The sequence below is a fragment of the Piliocolobus tephrosceles genome, chromosome 6, assembly GCF_002776525.5.
Source record: "Piliocolobus tephrosceles isolate RC106 chromosome 6, ASM277652v3, whole genome shotgun sequence".
NCBI classification, from domain to species: domain Eukaryota; kingdom Metazoa; phylum Chordata; class Mammalia; order Primates; family Cercopithecidae; genus Piliocolobus; species Piliocolobus tephrosceles.
In genome coordinates this window covers 86,418,272-86,441,604 of record NC_045439.1, presented here as the reverse complement: position 1 = coordinate 86,441,604, position 23,333 = coordinate 86,418,272, and the positions used below count along the sequence as shown (strand labels likewise).

General features: G+C 41.0%; 1 protein-coding gene and 2 pseudogenes across 1 annotated transcript in view; all 3 read left to right on the top strand.

Annotated features, from left to right (window-relative positions):
* Nucleotides 1-23,333, top strand: part of ETFA (electron transfer flavoprotein subunit alpha) — a 102,887-nt gene that overhangs the window by 43,009 nt on the left and 36,545 nt on the right. The window lies entirely within an intron of this gene.
* On the top strand, nt 14,454-15,625 carry LOC116418400 (annotated as a pseudogene).
* On the top strand, nt 15,545-17,889 carry LOC111530426 (annotated as a pseudogene).

Below are 23,333 nucleotides of genomic sequence, written 5' to 3'. Positions count from 1 at the left end.
TAAAAGGAGACAGCACAAGCACATAATTATTGGAACAAAATCTGCAAGTGTAGAGCTTCCAATGGCCTTAATCCATTTAAGAGGATTGATTGTAGACAACCCATCAGCTATCTTGTTGAAAATATCAGTTGTAGGGAGCAGATTCAAGTGAGCCTGAAAGGCTTCAAAAACCTGGTCTTATAGTTTTACAGTATCGAGGGTGAGATTTTCATCTCTGTCCTCCAGATGGCATTTAAGAGTAACATAACACAACTTTGAATCCAAAAGGTCCTCTTTTTGTTTTTGAATTAATTGAGCAAGGCAGTTGCAGGCTGTGCAGCCCTTAATTGCCAGTTGGTGATCCAGCTTCATTTTTTTAGCCCTTACTCAAAATGGAGTTGCTCTGGTTTGAATGCTTCTTACATATTTCCCCTTTCCCTTTTACAAGGGGACCCTTAATCCTGAGGGTTGCAGAAGGATGGAGGTCTGTCTTCTGTAACTTCTTCATGTTGAATAGGGGCAATGATATTCCTGCCTACCTATTAGGGTCTTTTGTATTTAGGGTAGAGAGGAATTCAGTCAGAAAACATTGGTCCGTTAAGCATCTATTGTACCTCTGAATCCCAGCAAAAGGTAAAACCCTGGCACTCCAGCACTTTGACAGCTTCCTGTGTGGTTTTCTTGATCTGTCCCATGTTATGGGGGTTGATGTCAGCATGACTCTGGTTGGTCCTTGTTCCATCTTTGTATTCAGATTCAACTGGCTTATGGCTCATACTGGGGGAACCTGGTCCATGGTTGGGATCCATGGGTCCCTCTAGTCTCCTGTTCCATGGTCATACACATCTTGAGGGTACCCACATGGTGTGTTCATCTCCTGCAAAAATACAAACATGCCCTTACCTCTACATTAGTAAATCTACTGAAACAGAAACAAAGGCTTTTTTATTTTTATTTTTATTTTGCTGTAGCTGGGAGGCATGCCATTGCTGAAGCATTTGTAACAGCTTCTGCCTCTTTGGTTAATTACTGTGGGGTAAATGTTACCATTGATAATGAGAAGAAGGCTTTTTCTGATTAACAAAAGGCATAGAGAAAGCAAATCAAGGCTTATCCTTCTTGTGCAATAGTATAGCAGAAAAAAGCAATCCTTAAACCTTCAATTTGCACTGTACAGGTGGGTCCACTAGATGCTGTGGCTCATGATAGATCTTCAGATGTTTGGTAGGCACCTGATTGTCACCTGGAGAGATACAAGCAAATCCTCTTCCCCATATAATTATCTTTCCTTTTTCCCAACTCTTTGTATGTGCATCCCTCCATCCTATATCTTGTCCAGCCTTTTTATTTTCCTTTTGTCCTGTCAGGTGTTGTTCAGCTGCAGTCATGGGTTGAACTTTTTGTAAATTTAAAAACTTTAAAGTTAATAAAGCTAAATGCAATTGCATATGCAGTGTCTTATATTCCTGGTCCCTTCCCTTTTACTTTTGTATTTGAGTTTTTTAAAGTTGGATTAGCTCTTTAAGCAATGTCAGTTTGAAAAACTTGTTGAGGTCCTGCAAATGAAGATTTTTCCATTACTAGATTCATCAGTAAAAACAGTAATGGCCACTCCAATAGGGGCTTTTTGAGTAATAGAAGGCAGTATCCAATGTTAATTATAGAAATTGAAATATCTTAGATTTAGGGTAATGATTATCAAGAATGCCAACTGGCCAAATTAACTTGCCATTCTTGGGAATTAATATAGGCTTGTTGAATTTGTTGTTTTGTTAATGAAACCATAATCTGATTTAGATCATATCCCCTTGGCTTTGTTGTGGGCAGCCTCGCTTGTCCTACTAGCAAAGCAATTTGTTCTAAGTACAGAGTGAGCGTTTTGGTTGTATTGTGAGGTAGAAAAAGCCACTCAACCAGATCATCCTGTTGAACTATAAACTCCTGTAGGCAAATGCTTAGTAGGAAAAACTAAAAACTGTAATGGCTGTATCAGATTAATTTGTTCTACTTGTGCTTGCTGAATTTTTTTCCTCAATTAATGGAAGTTCCTCCAGTGCTTCTTTGGACAGGGAGCATTTACTGTTAAGGTTAGAATCACCTTGTAAAGTAGAAAAGAGATGAAACATAGCATAGGTAGGAATGCCTAAAGTTGCATGAATCCAATTAATGTCTCCTAATAATTTTTGGAAATCATTTAAGGTTTTTAAATTGTCTCTTCAAATTTGAACTTTTTTTTTTTTTTTTGAGATGGAGTCTCGCTTTGTCGCCCAGGCTGGAGTGCAGTGGCGTGATCTCGGCTCACTGCAAGCTCCACCTTCCGGTTTCACACCATTCTCCTGCCTCAGCCTCCTGAGTTGCTGGGACTACAGGCGCCCACCCCCATGCCTGGCTAATTTTTTTGTATTTTTAGTAGAGATGGGATTTCACTGTGTTAGCCAGGATGGTCTTGATCTCCTGACCTCGTGATCTGCCCGCCTCAGCCTCCCAAACTGCTGGGATTATAGGCGTGAGCCACCGCGCCCGGCCAAATTTGAACTTTTTGAGGCTTAATAGCACTTTGTTCTGCCTTCATTCCTAGATATTGAAAGGCAGTAGAAGTTTGGATTTTATCAGGGGCTATAATTAACCCTGCTACATTTACGGCCTTTTCTGTTTGTAGCACAACATCAATTCTTCCCTAGTTTCAGCTGCACACAAAATATCATCCATGAAATGGATACTATACCATTTTTTAAACTGTTCTCTAACTCGCTTAATAGCTTTGCCAACTTAAGTTTGACAAACAGTCGGGCTATTTAACATGCCTTGTGGCAGTACTTCCCAATGGTATCAGTCTGCTGGTTCATTATTATTTATGGCGGGAACAGTAAAAGCAAATTTTTCATAATCTTGGGCAGCTAAAGGAATGGTAAAAAAGCAATCCTTTAGATCTATTGCTATAAGAAGCCAGTATTTTAGAATCATTATTGGGGAGGGCAGCCCTGGTTGTAGCATGCCCATGGGTTGAATTACAGCATTTAACAGCCCTCAAATCTGTTAGCGTTCTCCATTTACCAGATGTTTTCTTAATGACAAATACAAGAGAATTACGAGGGGAGAAAGTAGTCACTGTATATCCCTTTTGCAATTGTTCCTGCACCAGTTCTTTTAAAGCCTCCAGTTTTTCCTGTTTCAGCCACCATTGCTCCACCCAAACTGGTTTGGCAATTAGCCAAACAAGAGGAATGGGAGCCAGAGGCTCAACAATGGCTGCTCCTAAAAATGATACCCCAATCCAGTCTGACCTGTTTATCCTTCTGAAGGTTCTGATTGGCTGTTTTAATTTTTTCCTAGCCCTTCTCCCCAGCAATATCCCGCATTTTTCATCATTTGTCCACTATTATTACTATATTGATCCATAGGAATAGATATTTCAGCACTGCATTGTTGCAATAAGTCTCTACCCCATAAATTGACAGGAATAGGTGTAATAATAGGTTGGATGGTCCCTGGCCATCCTGCCCTTGACATGGTGAAATCAAGGAACTTTGAAAAACTTCTGAGGCAGTCCCTACACCAGTGATACCCATGGAAGTCTTTTGTTTAGGCCAGTGTCAGGGCCATTGATTTAAAGCAATAATAGAGACATCAGCTCCAGTATCTACTAGTCCTTCAAAATCCTTTCCTGAATAATTACTATATGAATAGGTCTTTTGTCAGACATTTGATTAACCCAATATAAAGCTTTTCCTGCTGGATTAGTACTACCAAAGCTTCCTATTCTTTTCACTGTGCTGCTGCTTAGTTTTATGTAGGGTAGCAGCAACAACTGAGCAATTCATTCTCCTGGGGAGGCAGACCATGGAGTTGAGGAACTAATAACTAGTTGTATCTCTCTGATATAATCAGAGTCAGTTGTTCCCATATGCACAGTGATACCTTCTAAATTTAGACTAGACTTTCCAAATGATAGACTGTTCCTGAGGGTAAGGGTCTCCTAACTCCCATGGGGACCTTCTTTGGTGGCTCCCCAGGAAGTAAAGAGACAGGAATTGCGTTGCAGAGGTCTACAGGGGACCTGCTGTGGCGGGGGACAATTGTTGTATGGTTTGTAAGGGCGCTGGCTGTGCCAGATATGCCTTGGTTTGTTTGGGCCCCTCTTCTTGTTTCACAAAAGAGTTTGTCCATCTTTGCTAAGTTTAGAATGACACTGATTTGCCCAGTGGTTGCCTTTCTTACACTGGGGACATACACTGGGACTTTTCTGTTGATTGATGGTAGTGGTTTTTCCTTTTGATTTCCTTTTCTACGTTCCTGTTTTGTGTGTCCAAATTGCTCACAATTAAACCAAGAGCCTGAGAAATGGGGCATATTCTTTCCTACTTTCAATTCAGCCATAGCCTGAGCTAAAAGAGTAGCCTTATGTAAGTTACCTCCAATGCCATCACAAGCCTTAATATATTCAGCTAAATGAGCCTTCCCTCTCAGGTGTCTAATAACTGTTTGACACTCTGCATTAGCATTATCATATGCAAGAAGCTGTATTATAACATCCTGAGCTGTTTTATCAATTATGGCTTTATACACAGCCTCTTGGAGCCAAGCAATAAAATCAATATATGGTTCTTTAGGTCCTTGTCAGACAGAACTGAAAGAAGGATATTTTTCTCCTGTAACATTTATCCTTTCCCATGCCCGTAATTATGCACACAGAGCACAGCTGAACAATGGCAACATCCTCCATTACTGCTTGATTCTCTAATCTACACCAATTAGGGCCAACTCCAATTAACTGTTCAAGGGAAACAGGCACAGGTGGCTGCACTTGTGTGTTTTCCCTTGAGTTTGAGCTTAGTTAGCCCACCAGGTTTTAAACTGCAAGTACTGGGACGAAGTGAGAACAGATTTTGTTAAAGTATCCCAATCATATGGTATTAACCTATTATCAAGAGCCACATTTTTCAACAAAGTTTGCACAAAAAGAGAGTTCAGTTCATATTGACTAATGGCTTGCTTAAATTCCTTTAAAACTTAAAGGAAGAGTGGCCCAATTAGCTATATTCTGTCCTCCTTGTTGGGTTATAGTAACTGGAAATTGCCATGCTTCAGGGTCTCCCTCAGCTCTAGCTTTTTAAATAGAATTTCATATAGCACCACCAATTGCTCCAGGTTTTAATGTTGCAACTATAGGAGCAGTAAGTTTTTCAGCTAATTCATTTTCTCGCCCAGTAAGGGGGAGAGAGGAAGTGGCCATTCACTTAATTCAGCAGGTGGCGCTGACGTGCTAGTAAAACATACTTTTTTAAGTTTTCTTTTCTTTTCTTTAATTCCTCCGGTTAGCTGTTCCTCACACTCAGAATCTGAAGTTTTTTACACTCGTCGTCCTCTTCCCCATCTGAATCCACCTCATCATCTGTTTGAAATGGCTCAAGAACTGCCTTTATTAGCACCCACTTTGACCAAACGGAAACTGGAGTTTTTGCTCCATCTTTATATGCTTTTTTAAAATCTCTTCCAGTTCTCTCCCATTCATCCAATTCCATAGTCCCTTGTTCCGGAAACCATGGGCAAAACTGCTTTACTGTACTAAAGAGTGATACATTCTGAGTACTAACTTTCACTCTTCTTCATAATAAATGCCTTAAGAAATTCAAATAAGCAGAATGTTTGCTTTTACTTTGTCCTATTACTCTGGTTCTTCTGAGCACTCAGCTTCCCCACCAAGCTTCTTTCAGTCGTCCTCAGGTGTCCTCTGACGATGCATCCTCTGCTTTGACGTACTCTAGTGTTCCTTCACTGGGGTCTTCGTTGCCCCATGTTGGTGCCACAAATGTTAGGGTGATCAGACCCAACACCAGGCCGTGGGGGCTGTGAAGTCCAGCGGAGTCAAATGAATGAGAAAAGACGAGAAGGTGGGACCAGGGCGCCAACGCTAGTATGGAGGCTGTGAAGGCCCCAACCTCTGGGAGCCCACACTATTTATTGGTGCTCAAACAAAGAAACAGGTGGTAAGGATGTGGGGGTTGAAAGGAAGTGGTTTATCAAGCAAATGAGCTACAGCTGTGATGATGTAGCTTTTTTTTTTCTTTGAAACATATAGCTACTTGAGATAATGGGAGTGCTAGAAGCCAGGAGCCAGCAAGTCTAGACATGTTCCAAAGGCCAGGAGGGGTTTTAGACTCTGGACCCTGGACATGTTCCAAGACTCTTTTTTTTTTTTAAGACTCTGGATCCTGGACATGTTCCAAGACTTTTTTTTTTTTTTTTGAGACGGAGGAGTCTGGTTCTGTCGCCCAGGCTGGAGTGCAGTGTCCGGATCTGAGCTCACTGCAAGCTCCGCCTCCTGGGTTTACGCCATTCTCCCGCCTCAGCCTCCCGAGTAGCTGGGACTACAGGCGCCCGCCACCTCGCCCGGCTAGTTTTTTTGTATTTTTTAGTAGAGACGGGGTTTCGCCGTGTTCGCCAGGATGGTCTCGATCTCCTGACCTCGTGATCCGCCCATCTCAGCCTCCCAAAGTGCTGGGATTACAGGCTTGAGCCACCGCGCCCGGCCAAGACTCTTTTATATTATGTCACACATGCAAGCCCTACCTCAGCTTCTCTCCCAACACTCAGCTTTTCTCCCAACACTTTTCTTTATTCTGTTAATATGGTGAATTATATTGTTTGATTTTCATATGTTAAACTACCTTGAATTACTGTGATAAACTGTAGTTGATCATGTTATCCTTTTAATATATAGCTGATTTTGATTTGCTGATACTGTGTTAAGAATTTTTGAATCTGTCTTTATCAGGATGTGCTGTAATTGTCTTTTTAAAAAAAATAACTGGAGTTTTGGTGTCAGCATTATGCTAACGTCATAAAATGGTTGGAAGATGTTTCTTCCTGCTTTATTTTATGAATGAGTTTGTGTAAGGTTGGTGTTTTGTTTTTTTCTTAAATGTTTGTTATAATTCATTAGTGCAGCCATATGGGCCTGGCATTTTCTTTCTTGGACTATTTGACAAAGAATGCAGTTCCTTTAATAGATTTGGGGCTATTTAGATTTTCCATTGTATTTTGTGTCAGTTTTGCTAATTGATCCATTTCTTCTAAATTGTCAAATGTGTTAGATGAAGTTGTTTATGTTGCCTTTTTTCTTTTATTGTATATAAGATCTGGAGTGATACTTCCTCTTTCATTTCTTAGTAGTTTGTATTTTTTCCTTTTTTGTTCTCCCCTCTTCATTAGTCTAGCTAGGAGTTTATAAAAATTTTAAAAAATGTTTTCAGTGATCCAACTTTCAAAAATAATAGCTTTGGCTGGGGCACAGTGGCTCATGCCTATAGTCCCAGCACTTTGGGAGGTGGAGTTTTATTGAAATATAATTTACATACCATATAATGCATAGTGTTTGAAGTGTTTAACTCAATGGCTTTTAGGGTGTTCACAGAGTTGTACAATCTTTACCTCAATCAGTTTTAGAATATTTTTTTCATCACCCGTGAAAGGAACCCCATACTTATTTTCTTCCCAACTCCCCTAGTCCTAGGCAATTGCTAATCTTTGTCTCTATAGATTTGCCTATTCTAGACATTTTATATAAATGGAATCATATAATATTTGGTCTTTTGTGACTAATTTATTTCATTAGCATGATGTTTTCAAGGTTCATTTATGTCAAAGCACTTCTTTTTATTGTTGAATAGTATTCCATTGTATACCACATTTTATTTATCCATTCATCATTTGATGGACATTTGGGTGTTTTTACTTCTTAACTATTATGAATAATGCTGCTATGAACTCTTGCATACAAATTTTTGTGTGGACTTACGTTTTCATTTCTCTTATGTATATACCTAGGAGTGAAATTGCTGGGTCACATGGTAACTCTGTGTTCAACCTTTAGAGCAACTTGTCCAAACCACAGTCCAGGATGGCTTTGAATGTAGCCCAACACAAATTCATAAACTTTCTTAAAACATTATGAGTTTTTTTCTGTTTTTTGTTTTTTTTTTGCTCATCAGTTATCGTTAGTGTTAGTGTATTTTACGTATTCCAAGACTACTTCTTCCATGTGGCCCAGGAAAGCCAAAAGATTGGACACCCTGGTTTAGAGGAACTGCCAAACTGTTTTCCAGAGCAACTGCACCAACAATGAACGAACTTTTAGCTTTATTTTTTCTGTTGTCTCTTTTTCATTTTATTGATTTTTGCTCTTTATTTTCTTTCTTCTAATTACTTTGGGCTTACCTGGCTTTTAAGGTAGAACTTTACTAATTTTGTATTTGTCATATTTTAAAATATAAATATTAAAGCTATAAATTTTCCTCACAGTACTTTAGCTGCAGCCCATAGCTTTTGATACAGTTTCATCTTTCTTTTCAAAATGTTTTCTAATTTAGAAATGTTTTATTTCTAGATATTTGTGTGTTTTTTTTCCCAGATGTCTTTCTGTTACTGGTTTCTAATTTAATTTCATTGTGGTCAGAGAACATATTTTATAATAGTTCGCTCTTAAAATTTATTGAGACTTATTTTATGATCCAGCATATGCTCTATCTTGGTGAACATACCTTTTGCATTTGAAAAGAACATGTATTCTGTAGTTGTTGGATGTAATGTTCTGTAAGTGTTAGGTAACAGGACGAGTCTGGATTGCAGCTTGTTGTACTTAAAGTTTTATTGGAATACAGCCATACTCATTAATACACTAACTTTTTTTTTCTTTTTCTTTTTCTTTTTTTTTTGAGATGGAGTCTCGTGCCCAGGCTGGAGTGCAGAGGCCTGATCTCAGCTCACTGCAAGCTCCGCCTCCTGGGTTTATGCCATTCTCCTGCCTCAGCCTCCCGAGTAGCTGGGACTACAGGCACCCGCCAAATCGCCTGGCTAGTTTTTTGTATTATTTAGTAGAGACGGGGTTTCACCGTGTTAGCCAGGATGGTCTTGATCTCCTGACCTCATGATCCGCCCGTCTCAACCTCCCAAAGTGCTGGGATTACAGGCTTGAGCCACCGTGCCCGGCCTTTTTTCTTTTTTTGAGATGGAGTCTCGCTGTGTCATCCATGCTGGAGTGCAGTGCTGCGATCTCGGCTCACTGCAACCTCTGCCTCCTGGGTTCAAGCAATTCTCGTGTCTCAGCCTCCTGAGTAGCTGGGACTACGGGTGCACACTACCATGACCGGCTAATTTTTTGTATTTTAGTAGAGACAGGGTTTCACCATGTTGACCAGGCTGGTCTCAAACTCCTGAACTCAGGCAATCTGGCCACCTCGGCCTCCCAAAGTGCTGGGATTACAGGCATGAGCCACCACGCCCACCCTCCTTCATATACTTTGTCTATGTCTGCTTTTGCTTTACAAAAGAAAAATTGAGTGGTTAACAACAGAGACTTTATAGCTGACAAAACCAAAAATATTTATTATCTAACCCTGTAGAGATAAAGTTTGCTAACTCCTACTTTGCATCTTTTATGCCCTTACCAAATTTTTTGATCTAGTTGTTCTGTCACTTACTGGGAAAAGGTATTAAAAACTATGATTGTGGTTTTATCGGTTTCTCACTTTAGTTTTGTCAATTTTGGCTTGATATATTTTGAAACTCTCATATTGGGACATTCATGATTGATTGATCTGTCTTCCTGATAAATTGACTATTTCTATTTTCCTATTATCTAATTTTCCTCTTTATGTTTGGTAGTAATCTGTCTTGAAGTCTACTTTGATATTAATAAAGACACTTCAGATTTCTTATGCTTACTCGTATAGTGTATCTTTTTCTGTCCTTTTCAGTGTATATCTTTCTTTATATTTAAAATGTGTTTCTTACAAGTATGTATAGTTGATTCTTGCTTTTTTAATCCATTCTGACCAGCTCTGATTTTTTTTGTTTGTTTGAGAGGGAGTTGCGCTCTTGTTGCCCAGGCTGGAGTGCAATGGCATGATCTCGGCTCACCGTAACCTCTGCCTCCTGGATTCAAGTGATTCTCCTGCTTCACCCCCCTGAGTAGCTGGGATTACAGGCATGCACCACCACACCCGGTTAATTTTGAATTTTCAGTAGAGATGGGGTTTCTCCATTTTGGTCAGGCTGGTCTCAAACTCCCGACCTGAGGTGATCCACCCGCCTCGGCCTCCAAAAGTGCTGGAATTACAGGCATGAGCCACCACACACAGCCTCAGCTCTGATTTTTCTGCTGGAGCTTTAAGGTCATTTATGTTTTTCTCTGACTGCTTTTAAGAATTTCTCTTTATCACTTGTTAAGCAATTGACTTATGATACATCTTGTAGTTTCCTTCTTATTTCCTGTTCTGTAGGGTTTTAATTTTATCAAATTTGTAATTTTTTGATTATTATTTAATTTAAAAAAATCCAAATAGCTTTTCTGCTCCAATTGCACATATATTAGGTCTCGTAAAGTTGTTCCACAGCTTACCAATGGTCTATTTTTTTCTTATTTTTTTCTCTTTGTATTTCACTTTGAATAGTTTATTTTGCTGTATTTTCAAGTCACAAATTTTTTTTTTCTGCAGTGTCTAATTCCTTCCAGTATATTTTTATCACAGCCATTATAACTTTTATCTCCAGAAGTTTGATTTGGACCATTTTATATCTTCCATTTTGCTACCTAACATTTATAATCTTTTCTCTACCTTCTTGGACATTTGGGACATACTTAAAATAACTGTTAATACCCCTCTTTACAAATTCTTTCATCCTTGTCATTTGGGGATTTATATCAATTAGCTTTTCTTCTCATTATGGATCATCTTTAACTGTATCTTTGCATGCATTGGTAATTTTTTATTAGATGCCAGACATTGCAAATTCTCCCTTGCTGAATGCTAGATATTTTTGTATTCCCATTATATTTCTTTAAATTTTTAAAATTTCAGATTTTAAAAATTTGTACAAATTTATGGAGTACCTGTGAAATTTTATTACATGTATATAATGTGTCATGATAAAGTCAGGGTATTTAGGATGTCCATCACCTGAGTGCAGTATATTTTTGTCAACTAACATCACCCTACTCTGCTGTCAAACACTGGATTTATTCCTTGTGTCTAAACGTATATTTGTACCCTTTAACCCATCTCTCTTCATCCTCCCCCATGCTCCCACTCACCCTTCCCCATCTCTGTTATTTGGCCTTCTACTCTACCTCCACACGACCTAATTTTTTAGTTTCCACATATACGTGAGAAGGTGTGATATTTGTCTTTTTGTGCCTGGCTTATTTCACTTAAGATAATGACCTCCAGTTCTATCCCTGTTGCTGCAGCTAACGTGATTTTATTCTTTTTTATGGCTTTGTCCTAGGATGCAGTGGAAGTTATTTAGAAACAGTTTGATCCTTTCAGATTGTGCTTTTAAATATGAACTGTATCCTGGAAACTTGCTTAAGTTGGTAGGCCGGGGCGGTCACTGGGCTCATCTTGTTTGTTTCGCCTGGTTTTCGGATCTGTGCTGCCTGATATCCAATGTCAGCAATTGTTTCTTAAGTTTTGTCCAGTGTTTTAGTTATTTCAGGCAAAGGGTACATTCAATTCCTGTTACTACATCTTGGTGGGAAGTGATCATTCATAATAATTTTTACAGTTGGGTTTAGTTGTCATTTTGCTGTTTGTATCCTGTTAGTCCCATCTGTTTTTGTTTGTATACTCACTTTGTTTTGTTCTGTTTCTCTGCTTCTCCTGTTCTGCCCTATTTTGGACTACTTGAATATTTTAAATTCTTTTATTGGATTTTTAACTATACCTCTTTGCATTATTTTGTTTTTTAGTTATTTCTATTGGGATTACAACACATTTAACTTCATGGTCTACAGAGAGTTAATATTGTACTAATTCATGTAAAATGTTGGAACCATATGCAATTGACCCTTGAACAACATGGGGGTTAGGGCCAATGACCCACTATGCAGTTGAAAATCTGTGTATAACTTTTGACTGCCCCTAAATTTAACAACTAATAGCTGTTGACCAGAAGCCTTGCCAATAACATGAACAGTTGATTATAACACACATTTTGTATGTTATGTATATTATATATTATGTTTTTATATTAAAGTAAGCTAGAGAAAAGAAAATGTTACTAAGAAGATTATAAGGAAGAGAAAATATATTTACTGTTCATTAAGTGGATGTGGATCATCATAAAGGTCTTCATCCTCATTGTCTTTATGTTGAGTAAGCTGAGGAGGAAGAGGAGTGCTTGGTCTTGCTGTCTCAGGGGTGGCAGAGACAGAAGAAAAGCTGCAGATAAGTGGACCTGCCCATTTCAAATCCATGGTCAACTGTGGTTCCATTTATTTCTCACCTTCATGCTCTACTTGTCATCTGTATTATACCTCACAGTACAACGCCATAATTTTTATGTTAGGCATTCATGTATATTTTAAAGAAATTAAAATATGAAAAAAGATACACTTTAATAAAACTTTACTCTCTGCTGGGCATGATGGCTCATGCCTGTAATCCCAGTGCTTTAGAAGGCTGAGGCAGGTAGACTGTTTGAGCCCAAGAGTTAGAGACCAGCCTGGGCAACACAGGGAAACCCTGTCTCTACCAAAAAAATACAAAAATTAGCCAGCCATAGTGGTGTGCACCTGTAGTCCCAGCTACTTGGGAGGCTGAGGTGGAGGAATCGCTTAAGCTTGAGAAGCAGAGGTTGCAGTGAGCCAAGATTGAGCCACTGCACTCCAGCCTAGGTGCCAGAGTGAGGCTCTGTCCCCACCCTCTACCCCCCAAAAAATTACCCCCATATATTTACCATTTCTGGTAGCCTTCGTTCCATCTGAAGACTTGAGTTTCCTTCTTAGGTCATTTATGTCCCTTATGTTTTGTAGTACTGGTATCATGGTAATGAAGTCTGTTTTCATCAGTCTGAAAATATATTTATTATACTTTCATATATATATATATGTGTGTGTGTGTATATATATATATATATATTTTTTTTTTTTTTTTTTTTTGAGTTGAGGTCTTGCTCTGTCACCCAGGTTGGAGCACTATCTTGGCTTACTGCAACCTCCACCTCTCAAGCTCAAGCAGCCCTCCCACCTCATTTACCATGTTGTCTAGGCTGGTCTCAAACTCCTGAGCTGAAGTGATCCACTCTCCTTGACCTCCCAAAAGTGCTGGGATTATAGGTGTGAGCCACTGCACCTGGCTACACTTGCATTCTTGAAAGTTTTTTTTTGTTTTTTTTTTTATATAGCTTGAGTCTCGTGCCTACTGGGCCATCCTGACACATCTATTCTTAGGTATAGAATTTCAGGTAGAGTTCCCCCCGGCACTTTGAGTTCCATCGTCTTCTGGTCTTCGTTGTTTCTAATGAGAGCTCAACCATTGTTTGTATTGTTGCTCTGTGTGTTTTTTTGTTGTTGCTTTCAAGATTTTATCTTTATCGTAGATCTTTATAAGTTTGATTATGGTAGGACGGGTGTGGTACCTCACGCCTGTAATCCCAGCACTTTGGGAGGCCGAGGCAGGCAGATCACGAGGTCAGGAGATCGAGACCATACTGGCTAACATGGTGAAACCCCGTCTGTACTAAAAATACAAAAAATTAGCTGGGCATGGTGGCAGGCGCCTGTAGTCCCAGCTATTCAGGAGGCTGAGGCAGGAGAATGGCGTGAACCTGGGAGGTGGAGCTTGCAGTGAGCTGAGATTGCACCACTGCACTCCAGCCTGGGCGATAGAGTGAGACTCCATCCCCCCCGCAAAAAGAAAAAAAAAAAGTTTAATTATTGTATACCTAGGAGTGTGTCTTTTTGTATTTATCCTGCTTCAGATAGCAAGCTTCTTAAATCTATAAATCTATGCCTTTTACCACATTTGGGATGTTTTATGTTACTGTTTTTTCTGCTTAATTTTTTTTTTCTCAGTTTTGTTCTGGGACTCTAGTTACACACATTTTAGATATCCTGATGTTCTTTCCCCAATTGCTGGAGTTCTGTTGATTCTATTTCCTGTTTTTTCTCTCTACCCTATAGCTTGGATCATTTCTTTTGGTCCATTTTCAGGGCCACTGACTCTTGTATAATTTTAATATGCTTTTAAACCTATCCAGGGACTTTCTTATTCTAGGCTTTATATTTGTTAGTTTGAGATTTGCATTTGGTTGTTTTTAAAATTTTTATTTCTCTAATTTCTTATCTATTTGACCATTACAGGTATTTCACTTTACATCCTTGAGTGTAGGTTATAATACCTACTTTAAAATCCTTGTGTACTAATTTCAAAATCTGTATCATTTCAGGACTGGTCTTCTAGGCTCAAGTGATCCATCTGTCTTGGTCTCTCACAGTTCTAGGGTTACAGGTGTGAACCACTGCACCTGGCCTGAGTGAATATTTTACCACTTTGTAATATTATGCATTGTTCATTTAGAAAATAATGGTTTACTGAGTTATGAAGATCTTCCAAATGTTGACATATTTGTCAATATAAAAAGTCACATTCAGCCCTCCTCCCTGCTCTCTCGCAGGCCAGGCCTGGCGTGGTGTGGCGTCACCATAGATGGCGCTGAGGCGGAGCATGGGCCGGCCAGGGCTCCCGCTGCTGCTGCCGCCGCTGGGGCTGCCATTGGCAGCTCTGGCTTCTCTGCTGCTGCAGGTCTGCGGCTGCAGTTCCAAAGCTCAAGAGAGCCCTGGTGAAGCTGACAGTGGCTCAGGAGCAGCTGGTGAAGCTCAACTGCAGCGTGGAGGGGATGGAGGAGCCTGACATCCAGCTGGTGAAGGATGGGCCTGTGATCCAGAACTTGGACCAGTTGTACATCCCTGTCAGCAAGCAGCACTGGATTGGCTTCCTCAGCCTGAAGTCAGTGGAGCGCTCTGACGCGGGCCAGTACTGGTGCCAGGTGGAGAATGGGGGCGAAACCAAGATCTCCCAGCCAGTGTGGCTCATGGTAGAAGGTGTGCCACTTTTCACAGTGGAACCAAAAGATCTGGCAGTGCCACCCAATGCCCCTTTCCAACTGTCTTGCAAGGCTGTGGGTCCCCCTGAACCTGTTACCATTGTCTGGTGGAGAGAAACTATGAAGATCGGGGGACCTGCTCCCTCTCTATCTGTTTTAAATGTAACAGGGGTGACCCAGAGCACCCATGTTTTCCTGTGAAGCTCACAACCTAAAATGCCTGGCCTCTTCTCGCATAACCACTGTTCACCTTCAAGCACTGCCTGCAGCCCCCGTCATCATCATTGTGACAAAGCTTTCCAGCAGCAACATTAGTGTGGCCTGGATGCCAGGTGCTGATGTCTGAGCCCTGCTATAGTCCTGTACAGTTCAGGTAACACAGGCCCCAGGAGGCTGGGAAAGTCCTGGCTGTTGTGGTCCCTGTGGCCCCCTTTACCTGCCTGCTCCGGGACCTGGTGCCTGCCACCAGCTACAGCCTCAGGGTGCGGTATGCCAGTGCCTTGGGGCCCTCTCCCTATGCTGACTGGGTGCCCTTTCAGACCAAGGGTCTGGCCGCAGCCAGTGCACCCCAAAACCCCCATGCCATCCACACAGATTCAGGCCTCATCTTGGAGTGGGAAGAAGTGATCCCTGAGGGCCTTTTGGAAGGCCCCCTGGGACCCTGTAAACTTTCCGGGCAGCTCAGTCCTTCAATGGAGAAAGGCCCGAGTGCATCGAGGCCACATTGGACAGCTTGAGCATCAACAGTGAACTAAAGGAAATGCTGAAGGATGTGCTCCGCCCAGAGCAGCAGTTCACCCTGGCCAGATGTTGGGCAAAGGAGAGTGTGGTTCCGTGCGGTAGGCACAGCTGAAGCAGGAGGATGGCTCCTTTGTGAAAGATGCTGAAAGCTGACATCATTGCCTGAAGCGACATTGAAGAGTTCATCAGGGAAGCAGCCTGCATGAAGGAGTTTGACCATCCACACGTGGCCAAACTTGTTGCGGTGAGCCTCTGGAGCAGGGCTAAAGGCTGTCACCCCATCCCCATGGTCATCTTGCCGTTCATGAAGCATGGGGACCTGCACACCTTCCTGCTCACCTCCCAGATTGGGGAGAACCCATTTACCCTGATCCGGTTCATGGTGGACATTGCCTGCGGCATGGAGTACCTGAGCTGTCGGAACTTCATCCGCCGAGACCTGGCCGCTCGGAATTGCATGCTGGCAGTGGACATGACAGAGTGTGTGGCTGACTTTGGACTCTCCTGGAAGATCTACAGCGGGGACTACTATCGTCAGGGCTGTGCCTCCAAATTGCCTGTCAAGTGGCTGGCCCTGGAGAGCCTGGCTGACAACCTGTATACTGTGCACAGTGATGTGTGGGCCTTCAGGGTGACCATGTGGGAGATATGACACGTGGGCAGACGCCATACACTGGCATCAAAAACGCTGAGATTTACAACTACCTCATTGGCGGGAACCGCCTGAAACAGCTTCCAGAGTGTATGGAGGACTTCTTACATTCCCACTCCATCCAAGCCAAGGGCTGCTTAGGCCTTCAGATGACCTTTTGTGTGATCTCATGTGCCAGTGCTGGAGTGCTGACCCCAAGCAGCGCCCAAGCTTTACTTGTCTGCGAATGAAACTGGAGAGCATTCTGGGCCAGCTGTCTGTGCTATCCGCCAGCCAGGACCACTTATACATCAACATCGAGAGAGCCAAGGAGCCCACTGCAGGAGGCAGCCTGGAGCTGCCTGGCAGGGATTAGCCTTACAGTGGAGCTGGGGATGGCAGTGGCATGGGAGCAGTGGGTGGCACTCCCAGTGACTATTGATACATCCTAACCCCTGGAGGGCTGGCTGAACAGCCAGGGCAGGCAGACCACCAGCCAGAGTCCCCTCAATGAGACACAGAGGCTTTTGCTGCTGCAGCAAGGGCAGCAGCCACACAGTAGCTGTTAGCTCACAGGCAGAGGGCATCGGGACCATTTGGCCAGCTCTGATGGCCACTATGCTGGCTGCCTAAGCCCTGTCTGACCCCAGCCCAGACATCAAGGTGTGGAAGCTCCTGTGGTAGTCCTCCCAAGCTGTGCTGGGAAGCCTGGACTGACCAAATCACCCAATCCCAGTTCTTCCTGCAACCACTCTGTGGCCAGCCTGGCATCAGTTTAGGATTTGGCTTGATGGAAGTGGGCCAGTCCTGGTTGTCTGAACCCAGGCAGCTGGCAGGAGCAGGGTGGTTATGTTTCCATGGTTACCATGGGTGTGGATGGCAGTGGGCGGTCCAGGTCCAGCCCTGTGGGCCCTACCGTCCTGCTGAGCTGCCCCTGCTGCTTAAGTACATGCATTGAGCTGCCTCCAGCCTGGAGGCCCAGCTGTTACTGTCTTTGGGTTTAAATACCCAGGTTTGCCCCTCCAAGTCACAAAATGATGTCCTTGTAATATTCACTTTTAGGTGAGGGTTGGTAAGGGGTGGGTATCTCAGGTCTGAATCTTCATCACCTTTCTGATTCCACACCCTGCCTAGGACAGGAGAAGTTGAGGGGAGCATGCTTCTCTGCAACTGACCGGGTCACACAAAGGCATGCTGGAGCACCCAGACTATCAGGTGCTGCTCTTCCAAAGGCAGCATGTTGAGCCAGCAAGAGGAAGGAGTGAGTGAGGCTGGAGAGGAGTTCAGGAGCCCCTCTCCATGCCCACAATCTGAGCACACTACCAAATCTCAGAATATCCTAAGACTAGCAAAGGCAGCTGTGTCTGAGCCCAACTCTTCTAAACGGTGACCTTTAGTGCCAACTTCCCCTCTAACTGCACAGGCTTTTTTATCCCAAGTCTTCAGAGAGGAATCAGGCCTGATGAGGAGGAGTTCCTGGAATCTGGACCACAGCCTTGGTGGGGGAACCTCTGGAATGCATGGGGTGGGTCCTAGCTGTTAGGGACATTTCCAAGCTGTTAGTTGCTGTTTAAAACAAATAAAATTGAAGACTTAAAAAAAAAAAAGTCACATTCATTAATATAGGCAGGCATCACTTAACAATAGGGATATATTCTGAGAAATGTGTCATTAGATGATTTTGTTATTGTGTGAGCATCACAGAGTGTACTTACACAAACCTAGATGTCATAGTCTACTGAACACCTAGGCTATATGGGGTAGCCTATTGCTGCTAGGCTACAAACCTGTATAGTATGTTACTGTACTGAATACTGTAGGCAATTGTAAAATGGTATTTGTGTATCTAAACATAGAAAAGTTAATACGTTGTGCTATGATGTTACAACGTCTATGACATCACTAAGGCGATAGGAATGTTTCAGATTCTTTATAATTTTATGGGACCACCCTTATATATGCAGTCTACTGTTGACCAAAAAAACGTTGTTATGTGGTGCATCACTCATCTTGTTAGAAGAATCTTCAAAGCTCGTAGTCATCGGTACAAGTGTTTTAGAATTCTGATTTTCACTTAAAAGTTCAAATTTTGTCCTTGATAAGAAATACTTTGAGTTGTTGTCTCAGAATTGATGAGGTCACTTTATTCACAGTAAGATACCTGCGAAAAATGCAAATGTCTGTCAGATTTTCTTTGAAGTAAAAATTGTGTTTCATGAAAAAAGTACCCGGTTCAGCTTGCAACTCAAACTATTAAACAGGTGCTTTCCCTCGAGACATCCCATTGTGCTTTGGTATGAAGTGGAAGTGTTTTCTACATTCTACACAGTTTGTCACACAGAATATTAAAGATACATGTACTCCAAGGTCAAGATTTAATAACGTTAATAATTCTTTTTTTTTTTCTTGAGATGGAGTCTCACTCTTATTGCCCAGGCTAGAGTGCAGTGGCACCATCTCGGCTCACTGCAGCCTCCATCTCCCGGGTTCAAGTGATTCTGGTGCCTCAGCCTCCTGAGTAGCTGGGATTACAGGTGTGAACCACTATGCCAGGCTAATTTTTGTAGTTTTAGTGGAGACAAGGTTTCACCATGTTGGCCAGGCTGATCTTAAACTCCTGACCTTATGTGATCCACCTGTCTTGGCCTTCCAGAGTGCTGGCATTACAGGTGTGAGCCACCGTGCTTGGCCAAGGTTAATAATTCTTACTGCTTTATCAAGGACCTTAGGTGAAAGTGGCTTTAAAAAAACAAAACAAAACAAAAAACTGTGAGTATGTGGCCATGAAGAACGCAGTGAGTTTAGTGCTACTGCCTTGAAACTACCACTAAGGCAGTGTTACCCACTGTCATTTTCAGATCATCAGTGCAAATGTCAATTCGGTTTTTCCAAAATAAACCATGGGATTCCAAAAAGCTATTTAACACTTTGAGTATTTCATCACCACTTGTGTTCATTGCCAAGGATTCATGTAAAAATATTCTTCAATGATTACTTGATATCAATACTAGACAACAGAAGTAAAGCAGGAAACGCAGTCATGTCTATAGACTTGTCAGGCAAAAGTACAGTTTTGCAGATGAGATGCTGTCTTCATGTTTACAGCTAAATATTTTATTCAGCAAGTTACTGTACCACTGGAATGTGACAGTGCCATAGTTTGTTTTCCTGAGTTTTCAAAGCAGGAATTCAGCAATGTCACCTCTATTAGTCTCTTAGCAACTATACTTCTCTAACCAATGAAATATGATAGCTTAAGATGCTTCAGTGACCTTTTTCTTTTCTTGCTTGAAAAGCTAAAATAATAGCTTTTGGCTCTTAAACTCATGACATTTATGTTAAAATAAAATCCAATTTAGTTTTCTCTGAACTCTGTTTGTTTTCAAAATAGTCATCACTTCCTTTGCATAAGATAGAGTAAGGTAAATTATTAGCATCTGTAAAGCTAAGAGAAAGATAACTTTTATCATATTTTCATTTATTTTACACAGTATTTTTTAGAGTATATTTCTCTTTTCCATAAGTTAGAAAACTCTGTTATTGGTTTCATCTTTTTCAGTATCTTTAGACATGGTTGTTGCAGCTGTGGGTTGAGAAAGTTAGTCTTCTCTATTTCAGTATAAATATTATAAAAATAGAATAGTTTTAGAGAAATTTAAAAATGAATAAAAATTTTAAAAAATGTAAATGTTATTGCCATGTAAGACAACAGAGTGTATTTCTTATGTTTCCTTGCAGGCACAAGGAAACCTTTGGTATTTCAAACATTGGTTTATTGAACAATAATGAAATTGTAGAAATTATAGCAGTTATAACTGTAAGAACACACACTGCTGTACTGTCCTGAGAACAAACTAAGTTAATCCCTATATACACACAAATTTATACCTAAAACCAACTATACCGTAAAAACTTTTAGGAAACATAAAAATACAGATGCATACATTCTGTTAGCTAGCAGAGTGGTGGTTTCTTTAAAAGTCCTGGCACCTCTGGGAAACTCCACTGTACACTGTGAGAGAATGAAAGAAAAAAGTGGTAAATAACATCTTAGTATTGCTATGAAAATAGGTTTGACTTTGCAGAATCCCTGAAAGGGTCTTGAGGCTCTCAGGGTTATCCTGACCATATTTGGAGAATTGCTGGTTGTCTAATAGTTTTGTAATATATTGTAGAGACACTGAATATGTTGTAAAGATTATGGATTCTGTTATATTCCTATTAAGAATATTAACTTTGTGTTTTAGCAGGCAGTTAACTTGGCTGAACTCAAATTCCAGACTCAATCTCCTTATATTCAGTTCTTTTAGTCTTAGCCTGACAGTGTAGAGCTCACCTCATACATGCATAATGCGCGGGGGTCAGCCAGAGTTTTGAGTGGAGTGTATGTGCAGAGTTTGTCATTCTCTCCCTGTGGTTCTCTTCTTCTGGAATGTTTCCCTCACTTTCCAGCTGGTTTGGCAGTCACGAATACTGTCTTGTGTGTGTTTACTCAACCAGTAAGACTGCAGATTTCTATCCAAAGTATCTCCTTTTTGGATTGGCTTTTATCCCTGTGGGGAATCTACAAATGCCCCAAGGGAGGAAATAGAGATATATGCTGGGCTCATTTCAGTGTGCCTCCCTCCCTTACAGAATCATGGCTCCTTCAATGCTGCCTGTCTAAGTTGATCTCCATTGTACTTAAACAGTTGCTATCTGTGTTTTAACCAGGTTTTGTAGTTGTTCTCAGCAGGAGAATTGGTCTGATACAAGCTATTCCCTCAGGGCTGTAAGCCAGGAGTCCTGAGGCCCAGAATTGAATGCATTGCTTCACTTGTGCTCTGACTAGTGCAGAGTTGGATTATTATCTCCCTAAATAATATCTTAATTAATGCTACTTAATAATGCATTAGGTTTTTGGCTGCTGTATCCCACTGTTGGCAAGAATTACACTTGTGGCAATCCAGAATCTCTCCCCTCCCCCACTTGAATTGCCTGCCATTAAACCGCATCTCCTTTGTCTAGTAATAATTCAGTATTTCTTTGTTTTTAAAGCTGAATGCAGTACTTTCATTTATCCTTATTTAATTTGGGTCTACTTTCCCTACCATTGAAACTTCTTGAATCTCTTAAAGCTTGATTTCATTTTCTACTTTCCTTTCAACTTATATTGTTTGAAGATCCTCTCGTTTTTTTGCCACTTTGTAATAGCTGTGGAAAGCATCATCAGCACTGCTGTTTCTGATTATCAGTAGTAAAAAGTTCCCTACTTCATAAAGTAAGGGCACATAAAGTCAGATTTGGTTATCCTCACAAAATAATATTTTAATAATTTGAAAAACATATGTAATACTCAAAGGATGCTGTGAATTTTGTTATTTTTTTAAATGCTTTTTTGGGTCATTCACAATAATTTACATGTGAATATGAAAGATTATGGAACAATTCCTGGTATGCTTATGGATTCATGCTCCCTGCAAGAATTCAGACCCAGTGATGGGAAAACACTAGTGAATTCATAGCTTACTATTGTAACAAAGATTTCTCTTTATTTTTTATTTTGAAATGATTTCAGACTTATAAAAAGTTGAAAATTAAAAGCAGTATAGCTGAGCACCGTGATGTATGTCTATGTCTATAGTCCCGGCTGTTTAGGAGACTGAGGTGGGAGGATTGCTTGAGGCCAGCAGTTAGAGACTGTAGTACACTATGATCATACCTATGAACAGCCACTGCACTCCAGCTTGCATAATGCAGCAAGACCTCATCTCTTTAAAAAAAAAGTACTCTGTGTGTGTGTGTGTGTGTGTGTACGTACATTTTTTCTGAACTAGTTGATAGTAACATTTATAGCCCTTTACCCTTAAAGACCTCAGTATGTATTTCCTAAGAATAGAAATATTCTCTTATATAACCAAAACACATTTATATGCCATATCCCAATTTTGTCAGTTCATATTCTGATTCCGATTTTTTATTTTCTAATGGAATACTCCAGTTTTATCAGTTAGCCTAATACAGAATCCACTTTAGGGCCAAGTATTGTGTTTAGTTGTCATCTCTTAAGTTATATGGTTGTGGTAAGGGATGGTTCTTGGTTCTTATTTAGTCTCAGTCTTAGGCAGATCCTCTGCACTTGGGCCTCAGAATGAGGCTTTCTCAGTGTTCTTGTCCCTGCCCCCTGTGTTTCTACCTGTGGCAGCCAAACTCTGCCTTATCTGTAGTGATGGTGGGTAGCAGTTTGAGTCATCCTGAGAAAATTCAGGTGAAAGATAAAGGCTAGAAAGATAGGTTGAAATGAGGTCAGAGAGTGTAAATAAAAATTCTGGCTGTGTGAGGTGGCTCATGCCTATAATCCCAGCACTGGTGGCTGAGTTGTAGAATGTACAATAAGTTTACTAGTGAAGTAGAAGGAAACCCAGGAGTTCAAGGGTGCAGTAGCTGTAGTTGTGCCACTACACTCCAGCCTGGGTGACAAAGCAAGATCCTGTCTCTAATTACATAAAAATAAAGTCACCTTAATAAAAAAGGTTCTATATGGTCCTGTTTGTTTGCTAGATGTGGGCTGCAAATTTGGTTTTTAGAAGCCAATTCATATTGGACAACAGGATCAGTGCCCTGATTTACAGTGTCCTAATGTAAAAGCAAACTAAATGGCACATGGGAAGTATCATTTGGCCTGGTATCAAGATCAGAGAGAGAGAGATATATCCCTTGAGTCCTTATAAAGAAGGCTCTATTGATTGACATCCTCAACAATACCTTTACTGTAAATAAGACAGTGGTTTCATAGGACTACGTTTTTAATAATGTCCCTTAGTGTAGGCAAATTGCCTAATATTAAGCACATTTTCGTGAGAGGCAGAAATTATGTGATTTTGTATCTGCTGTTCAGGCTTATTCTAGGGTAGTGACTAGTGATCTAGGAAATTTTATCAGGAAGCCCCATATATAATATGGGAAAAAGTGGAGTTGAAGTGGGGTGGTATATCTAGAGTGCTACTAGCTGAGCTCTCACCCTTTCCCATTTTCCTGAGAGTCTGTACTACACCTCTGCAGAATGACTAGAGCCCTGAGCACATTATCAGAACTCTGTCCAGAGAAAATTGTTGAA